The sequence below is a fragment of the Ornithodoros turicata genome, unplaced genomic scaffold (assembly GCF_037126465.1).
Source record: "Ornithodoros turicata isolate Travis unplaced genomic scaffold, ASM3712646v1 ctg00000950.1, whole genome shotgun sequence".
Taxonomy (NCBI): Eukaryota; Metazoa; Arthropoda; class Arachnida; order Ixodida; family Argasidae; genus Ornithodoros; species Ornithodoros turicata.
The window spans coordinates 142,027-151,507 of NW_026999424.1; positions in this window are offsets into that span (position 1 = coordinate 142,027).

A 9,481-nucleotide genomic window follows, 5' to 3' on the forward strand; every position below is an offset into this window, starting at 1 on the left:
TGATAGGCGGAAGTAAGAATAATCTGCTTTCGGTAGCTAAATGCCACAAAGGACGACCAAGTATAATACCCACTATGTGTTTGAAATACAATTCATTCGAAGTGGAGTGAGAGGCGGAGGTAAGAATAATCTGCTTTCGGTAGCTAAATGCCACAAAGGACGACCAAGTATAATACCCACCATGTGTTTGAAATACAATTCATTCGAAGTGGAGTGAGAGGCGGAAGTAAGAATAATCTGCTTTCGGTAGCTCAATGCCACAAAGGACGACCAAGTATAATACCCACCATGTCTTTGAAATACAATCCATTCAAAGACGAGTGATAGGCGGAAGTAAGAATAATGTGCTTTCGGTAGCTAAATGCCACAAAGGACGACCAAGTATAATACCCACCATGTATTTGAAATACAATCCATTCGAAGTCGAGTGATAGGCGGAAGTAAGAATAATCTGCTTTCGGTAGCTAAATGCCACAAAGGACGACCAAGTATAATACCCACCATGTGTTTGAAATACAATTCATTCGAAGTGGAGTGAGAGGTGGAAGTAAGAATAATCTGCTTTCGGTAGCTAAATGCCACAAAGGACGACCAAGTATAATACCCACCATGTGTTTGAAATACAATCCATTCGAAGTCGAGTGATAGGCGGAGGTAAGAATAATCTGCTTTCGGTAGCTAAATGCCACAAAGGACGACCAAGTATATACCACAATGTGTTTGAAATACAATTCATTGAAAGTGGAGTGAGAGGCGGAAGTAAGAATAATCTGCTTTCGGTAGCTAAATGCCACAAAGGACGACCAAGTATAATACCCACTATGTGTTTGAAATACAATTCATTCGAAGTCGAGTGATAGGCGGAAGTAAGAATAATCTGCTTTCGGTAGCTAAATGCCACAAAGGACGGTCAAGCAATTGTAATGGCCCTGCGGGATCGTCTTGAGAGAACCCCGCCGGAAGGTGCCCAGGGATTCAGACTCTGGGATATTGTTAGGCTAGCTGTGGATGGACACCCATTCGAAGTTCTGCTGAACGGGTATATCCGTGATGTTTTCTTCCGTGACACTCCACCGGCTGGAAGGAACCCGAGGCAGGAGGTTGTAGTCCAGTCTGGACGACCTAGTAGGAGGAAGCGCAAAAGACGGGAGTACGCCCAAACCCAGGAACTGTATAAGCGCCGCCAGGCCGAGTGTATTCGCCGTATCTTGGATGGCCCGAATGAGTCTTCCGTTAGCAACCCCCAGGACTTCCTGAGGGAATGGAGTGAAGTAATGGAGGGAGGTAGGCCTTTGCCGCCTCTACAAGATTCTACTGAGCCCCCACGTCACCTCATGGACCCCTTCGGGCCGGTATCTGCGCAAGAAGTCCACCAAGCACATGCCAAGAACAGTAGTGCACCTGGCCCTGATGGCCTTACGCCGGGTGATTTAAGGAAAACTCTGATTGTGGTACTGCAGACGGTACTGGACTTGATAATGTTGAGTGGTAAACCCCCTGTGAGTCTTCTCGGCGCTAGGACTGTGTTTGTTCCGAAGTGCTCGAATGCGTCTGAGGTTAAAGACTTCCGGCCAATTACGGTTGGACATGTTCTCCTGAGGCTCTTCCACAAAGTGTTGTCTCGACGCCTTTCACTGATGATTGACTTCGACATCCGCCAACGTGCGTTTCAGCCTCTGGACGGCTGCTGTGAAAACGTGCTACTTCTGGCCACAGTGCTCCATGAGGCCAAAACGAAATGCAGACCGCTGTTCATGGCCAGCGTGGACCTCAGACGCGCATTCGACAGTGTTTCCCTGCACGCCATTCTCGAGGCTGGTCGGCGGCGGGGTTTGACGGAAGCCTTCTTAAAATATCTGGAATTCTCCTACAAGAACTGCTCGACGGTGCTGACATTTATGGGCAAATCTAGAGTGGCCAGACCATCAAGGGGAGTACGTCAAGGCGATCCCCTCTCCCCTATCTTGTTCAATCTTGTGATTGATGCTCTGCTTAATGATGGAGAGGGCGACGTGGCCTTCAGAAGTGGCGACCTGGCTGTGGACGCTTTTGCATTCGCAGATGATTTGCTCATCTTCGCCTCTACAGCAGAAGGCCTGCAAGCTCGCCTCGACAGGGCCTACTCCTTCTTAGCAGAAAAAGGGCTTGAGATCAATACAGCTAAGTCGTTTACCCTAGCCCTAGTGCCGTCTGGACGGGAGTCGAAAGTAAAATGTGTTGATACTACCTTTAGGGTGAATGGCACGGCTCTGCCGTCGCTTCAGACAACAAGTGTGTGGCGGTACTTGGGAGTGCGCTATTCGCCTGATGGCCGTGAAAAGCCGGTCTCTATGGTGCAGGAGCTGAGTGCTCTTTTAATCAGGCTGCAGAGAGCTCCTCTCAAGCCGCAGCAACGCTTAGTAGCCCTACGTCACTACCTGCTTCCGAGGCTATATTATAGACTGGTGCTGGGACCGTGGAACTGTGGTCTATTGGGCAAATTGGACTCCACCATTAGGGCTTCAGTCCGGAAGTGGTTATGCTTGCCGCACGATTCGCCAATTGCCTACTTTTACACCCAGGTTGCTGAGGGAGGCTTGGGAATCCCTTGTCTACGAACGGCGATCCCCTACCTATCATATGACAGATTGTCCCGCCTGTGCTATTCCACTTCAGATTTAGTGAAGAAGGCGACCTCCTGTGCCCTTATCAGGAACTCGACGGCCCATGCCCTAAAGTGCACGTCCTACAAGGGACAAGCCCTCACCTCGAAGAAAAGGGCTCTAGCCTATTGGGCGACTTCCCTACACTCGTCCAACGATGGGAAACCACTTCGGGACTGCTCCTTGGTCCCCTCTGCGCAGCGGTTCATTGCGGAAGGGACGAAGCTCCTGCCGGGCAGTGAGTTTATTAATGTCAACAAGCTGCGTATCAACGCCCTTCCTACACTATCCAGGACCAAGAGGGGCAGGGACGCATCTACCGCCTGTAGAGCCGGCTGCAACAAGAATGAGACGCTGTCTCATGTGCTGCAGCAGTGCCATCGTACTCATCACGCCAGGATAAGAAGGCACAATAACCTGGTTAAATTTGTCTCCCAGCGCCTGCTTCAGCTGCAGTGGCACGTGAGGATCGAGCCCCGCCTTCACGCCTCCAACGGACAAACGTTTGTTCCGGATATAGTAGCTTACAAGGAACAAGCCACTGTGGTGATAGACGCGCAGGTGGTTGGGTGTGGACTACCCCTGGAACTTGCACATGCAAGTAAAGTGAGAGACTATGATGTGCCCCCTGTGCTGGACATAGTGAAAGGCGACCGTGCAGAACCTCCCAGAGTGATGTCCGTGACGTTAAATTACTGTGGGGTGTGGGCGAAGACCAGTGCGGTTGGTCTCTTAGACCTAGGGTTGTCGAGGCAAGATCTGAAGCTGATGACTGTGAGGTGTTTGCAAGGTGGTCTGCGGTGTTTTAGGATTTTCAATCGAACGACTGCTGTGTGTAGATTCCGTAGAGAGCACTGAGTGCCTTGTTTGTTATTGAGTGTTTATTGAATGCTGTTCCTCAATTGTGCATTCCACTCTGTGTTATGTCGCGCGGTGTCGCGGTGTCGCGGTTATTATGTCGCGTTGTCGTCTCGCGCAGGTACCTGACGCGCATTATTTTGCCGCGGTGTTGTGTCGCGCTGCTTTGGGTGGTACAGTTGGGTTTTTTGTCCATCTGTGTGGATTCTTTCAGGGTTCCTCTTCCCTTGTACTGGTAGTACTTAAGAGTGCAATAAAAGGTTTTCCTAGCTAAATGCCACAAAGGACGACCAAGTATAATACCCACCATGTGTTTGAAATACAATTCATTCGAAGTGGAGTGAGAGGCGGAGGTAAGAATAATCTGCTTTCGGTAGCTAAATGCCACAAAGGACGACCAAGTATAATACCCACCGTGTGTTTGAAATACAATTCATTCGAAGTGGAGTGAGAGGCGGAAGTAAGAATAATCTGCTTTCGGTAGCTAAATGCCACAAAGGACGACCAAGTATAATACCCACCGTGTGTTTGAAATACAATTCATTCGAAGTGGAGTGAGAGGCGGAAGTAAGAATAATCTGCTTTCGGTAGCTAAATGCCACAAAGGACGACCAAGTATAATACCCACCATGTGTTTGAAATACAATTCATTCGAAGTGGAGTGAGAGGCGGAAGTAAGAATAATCTGCTTTCGGTAGCTAAATGCCACAAAGGACGACCAAGTATAATACCCACCGTGTGTTTGAAATACAATTCATTCGAAGTGGAGTGAGAGGCGGAAGTAAGAATAATCTGCTTTCGGTAGCTAAATGCCACAAAGGACGACCAAGTATAATACCCACCGTGTGTTTGAAATACAATTCATTCGAAGTGGAGTGAGAGGCGGAAGTAAGAATAATCTGCTTTCGGTAGCTAAATGCCACAAAGGACGACCAAGTATAATACCCACCATGTGTTTGAAATACAATTCATTCGAAGTGGAGTGAGAGGCGGAAGTAAGAATAATCTGTTTTCGGTAGCTAAATGCCACAAAGGACGACCAAGTATAATACCCACCATGTGTTTGAAATACAATTCATTCGAAGTGGAGTGAGAGGCGGAAGTAAGAATAATCTGCTTTCGGTAGCTAAATGCCACAAAGGACGACCAAGTATAATACCCACCATGTGTTTGAAATACAATTCATTCGAAGTGGAGTGAGAGGCGGAAGTAAGAATAATCTGCTTTCGGTAGCTAAATGCCACAAAGGACGACCAAGTATAATACCCACCATGTGTTTGAAATACAATTCATTCGAAGTGGAGTGAGAGGCGGAAGTAAGAATAATCTGCTTTCGGTAGCTAAATGCCACAAAGGACGACCAAGTATAATACCCACCATGTGTTTGAAATACAATTCATTCGAAGTGGAGTGAGAGGCGGAAGTCAGAATAATCTGCTTTCGGTAGCTAAATGCCACAAAGGACGACCAAGTATAATACCCACCATGTGTTTGAAATACAATCCATTCAAAGACGAGTGATAGGCGGAAGTAAGAATAATCTGCTTTCGGTAGCTAAATGCCACAAAGGACGACCAAGTATAATACCCACTATGTGTTTGAAATACAATTCATTCGAAGTCGAGTGATAGGCGGAAGTAAGAATAATCTGCTTTCGGTAGCTAAATGCCACAAAGGACGACCAAGTATAATACCCACCATGTGTTTGAAATACAATTCATTCGAAGTGGAGTGAGAGGCGGAGGTAAGAATAATCTGCATTCGGTAGCTAAATGCCACAAAGGACGACCAAGTATAATACCCACCGTGTGTTTGAAATACAATTCATTCGAAGTGGAGTGAGAGGCGGAAGTAAGAATAATCTGCTTTCGGTAGCTAAATGCCACAAAGGACGACCAAGTATAATACCCACCGTGTGTTTGAAATACAATTCATTCGAAGTGGAGTGAGAGGCGGAAGTAAGAATAATCTGCTTTCGGTAGCTAAATGCCACAAAGGACGACCAAGTATAATACCCACCATGTGTTTGAAATACAATTCATTCGAAGTGGAGTGAGAGCCGGAAGTAAGAATAATCTGCTTTAGGTAGCTAAATGCCACAAAGGACGACCAAGTATAATACCCACCATGTGTTTGAAATACAATCCATTCAAAGACGAGTGATAGGCGGAAGTAAGAATAATCTGCTTTCGGTAGCTAAATGCCACAAAGGACGACCAAGTATAATACCCACCATGTGTTTGAAATACAATTCATTCAAAGACGAGTGATAGGCGGAAGTAAGAATAATCTGCTTTCGGTAGCTAAATGCCACAAAGGACGACCAAGTATAATACCCACTATGTGTTTGAAATACAATTCATTCGAAGTCGAGTGATAGGCGGAAGTAAGAATAATCTGCTTTCGGTAGCTAAATGCCACAAAGGACGACCAAGTATAATACCCACTATGTGTTTGAAATACAATTCATTCGAAGTGGAGTGAGAGGCGGAGGTAAGAATAATCTGCTTTCGGTAGCTAAATGCCACAAAGGACGACCAAGTATAATACCCACCATGTGTTTGAAATACAATTCATTCGAAGTGGAGTGAGAGGCGGAAGTAAGAATAATCTGCTTTCGGTAGCTCAATGCCACAAAGGACGACCAAGTATAATACCCACCATGTGTTTGAAATACAATCCATTCAAAGACGAGTGATAGGCGGAAGTAAGAATAATCTGCTTTCGGTAGCTAAATGCCACAAAGGACGACCAAGTATAATACCCACCATGTATTTGAAATACAATCCATTCGAAGTCGAGTGATAGGCGGAAGTAAGAATAATCTGCTTTCGGTAGCTAAATGCCACAAAGGACGACCAAGTATAACACCCACCATGTGTTTGAAATACAATTCATTCGAAGTGGAGTGAGAGGCGGAAGTAAGAATAATCTGCTTTCGGTAGCTAAATGCCACAAAGGACGACCAAGTATAATACCCACCATGTGTTTGAAATACAATCCATTCGAAGTCGAGTGATAGGCGGAGGTAAGAATAATCTGCTTTCGGTAGCTAAATGCCACAAAGGACGACCAAGTATATAACACAATGTGTTTGAAATACAATTCATTGAAAGTGGAGTGAGAGGCGGAAGTAAGAATAATCTGCTTTCGGTAGCTAAATGCCACAAAGGACGACCAAGTATAATACCCACTATGTGTTTGAAATACAATTCATTCGAAGTCGAGTGATAGGCGGAAGTAAGAATAATCTGCTTTCGGTAGCTAAATGCCACAAAGGACGACCAAGTATAATACCCACCATGTGTTTGAAATACAATTCATTCGAAGTGGAGTGAGAGGCGGAAGTAAGAATAATCTGCTTTCGGTAGCTAAATGCCACAAAGGACGACCAAGTATAATACCCACCATGTGTTTGAAATACAATTCATTCGAAGTGGAGTGAGAGGCGGAAGTAAGAATAATCTGCTTTCGGTAGCTAAATGCCACAAAGGACGACCAAGTATAATACCCACCATGTGTTTGAAATACAATTCATTCGAAGTGGAGTGAGAGGCGGAAGTAAGAATAATCTGCTTTCGGTAGCTAAATGCCACAAAGGACGACCAAGTATAATACCCACCATGTGTTTGAAATACAATTCATTCGAAGTGGAGTGAGAGGCGGAAGTAAGAATAATCTGCTTTCGGTAGCTAAATGCCACAAAGGACGACCAAGTATAATACCCACCGTGTGTTTGAAATACAATTCATTCGAAGTGGAGTGAGAGGCGGAAGTAAGAATAATCTGCTTTCGGTAGCTAAATGCCACAAAGGACGACCAAGTATAATACCCACCGTGTGTTTGAAATACAATTCATTCGAAGTGGAGTGAGAGGCGGAAGTAAGAATAATCTGCTTTCGGTAGCTAAATGCCACAAAGGACGACAAAGTATAATACCCACCGTGTGTTTGAAATACAATTCATTCGAAGTGGAGTGAGAGGCGGAAGTAAGAATAATCTGCTTTCGGTAGCTAAATGCCACAAAGGACGACCAAGTATAATACCCACCGTGTGTTTGAAATACAATTCATTCGAAGTGGAGTGAGAGGCGGAAGTAAGAATAATCTGCTTTCGGTAGCTAAATGCCACAAAGGACGACCAAGTATAATACCCACCATGTGTTTGAAATACAATTCATTCGAAGTGGAGTGAGAGGCGGAAGTAAGAATAATCTGCTTTCGGTAGCTAAATGCCACAAAGGACGACCAAGTATAATACCCACCATGTGTTTGAAATACAATTCATTCGAAGTGGAGTGAGAGGCGGAAGTAAGAATAATCTGCTTTCGGTAGCTAAATGCCACAAAGGACGACCAAGTATAATACCCACCATGTGTTTGAAATACAATTCATTCGAAGTGGAGTGAGAGGCGGAAGTAAGAATAATCTGCTTTCGGTAGCTAAATGCCACAAAGGACGACCAAGTATAATACCCACCATGTGTTTGAAATACAATTCATTCGAAGTGGAGTGAGAGGCGGAAGTAAGAATAATCTGCTTTCGGTAGCTAAATGCCACAAAGGACGACCAAGTATAATACCCACCGTGTGTTTGAAATACAATTCATTCGAAGTGGAGTGAGAGGCGGAAGTAAGAATAATCTGCTTTCGGTAGCTAAATGCCACAAAGGACGACCAAGTATAATACCCACCGTGTGTTTGAAATACAATTCATTCGAAGTGGAGTGAGAGGCGGAAGTAAGAATAATCTGCTTTCGGTAGCTAAATGCCACAAAGGACGACCAAGTATAATACCCACCATGTGTTTGAAATACAATTCATTCGAAGTGGAGTGAGAGGCGGAAGTAAGAATAATCTGCTTTCGGTAGCTAAATGCCACAAAGGACGACCAAGTATAATACCCACCATGTGTTTGAAATACAATTCATTCGAAGTGGAGTGAGAGGCGGAAGTAAGAATAATCTGCTTTCGGTAGCTAAATGCCACAAAGGACGACCAAGTATAATACCCACCATGTGTTTGAAATACAATTCATTCGAAGTGGAGTGAGAGGCGGAAGTAAGAATAATCTGCTTTCGGTAGCTAAATGCCACAAAGGACGACCAAGTATAATACCCACCATGTGTTTGAAATACAATTCATTCGAAGTGGAGTGAGAGGCGGAAGTAAGAATAATCTGCTTTCGGTAGCTAAATGCCACAAAGGACGACCAAGTATAATACCCACCATGTGTTTGAAATACAATCCATTCAAAGACGAGTGATAGGCGGAAGTAAGAATAATCTGCTTTCGGTAGCTAAATGCCACAAAGGACGACCATGTATAATACCCACCATGTGTTTGAAATACAATCCATTCAAAGACGAGTGATAGGCGGAAGTAAGAATAATCTGCTTTCGGTAGCTAAATGCCACAAAGGACGACCAAGTATAATACCCACTATGTGTTTGAAATACAATTCATTCGAAGTCGAATGATAGGCGGAAGTAAGAATAATCTGCTTTCGGTAGCTAAATGCCACAAAGGACGACCAAGTATAATACCCACTATGTGTTTGAAATACAATTCATTCGAAGTGGAGTGAGAAGCGGAGGTAAGAATAATCTGCTTTCGGTAGCTAAATGCCACAAAGGACGACCAAGTATAATACCCACCATGTGTTTGAAATACAATTCATTCGAAGTGGAGTGAGAGGCGGAAGTAAGAATAATCTGCTTTCGGTAGCTCAATGCCACAAAGGACGACCAAGTATAATACCCACCATGTGTTTGAAATACAATCCATTCAAAGACGAGTGATAGGCGGAAGTAAGAATAATCTGCTTTCTTAGCAGATTCTGACCCTTGTGTATCCGCAACCCCACCTCCACGTGGTAGGGGCTGGGCTCACCTTCGGGTGAGGCTAACGGGGCTCTGCGGAACACCCCCCCCCGGCTCGCTCTTTAGTGGCCGAGGGAAAATTGTGTTGAGCTTGGTGCTAT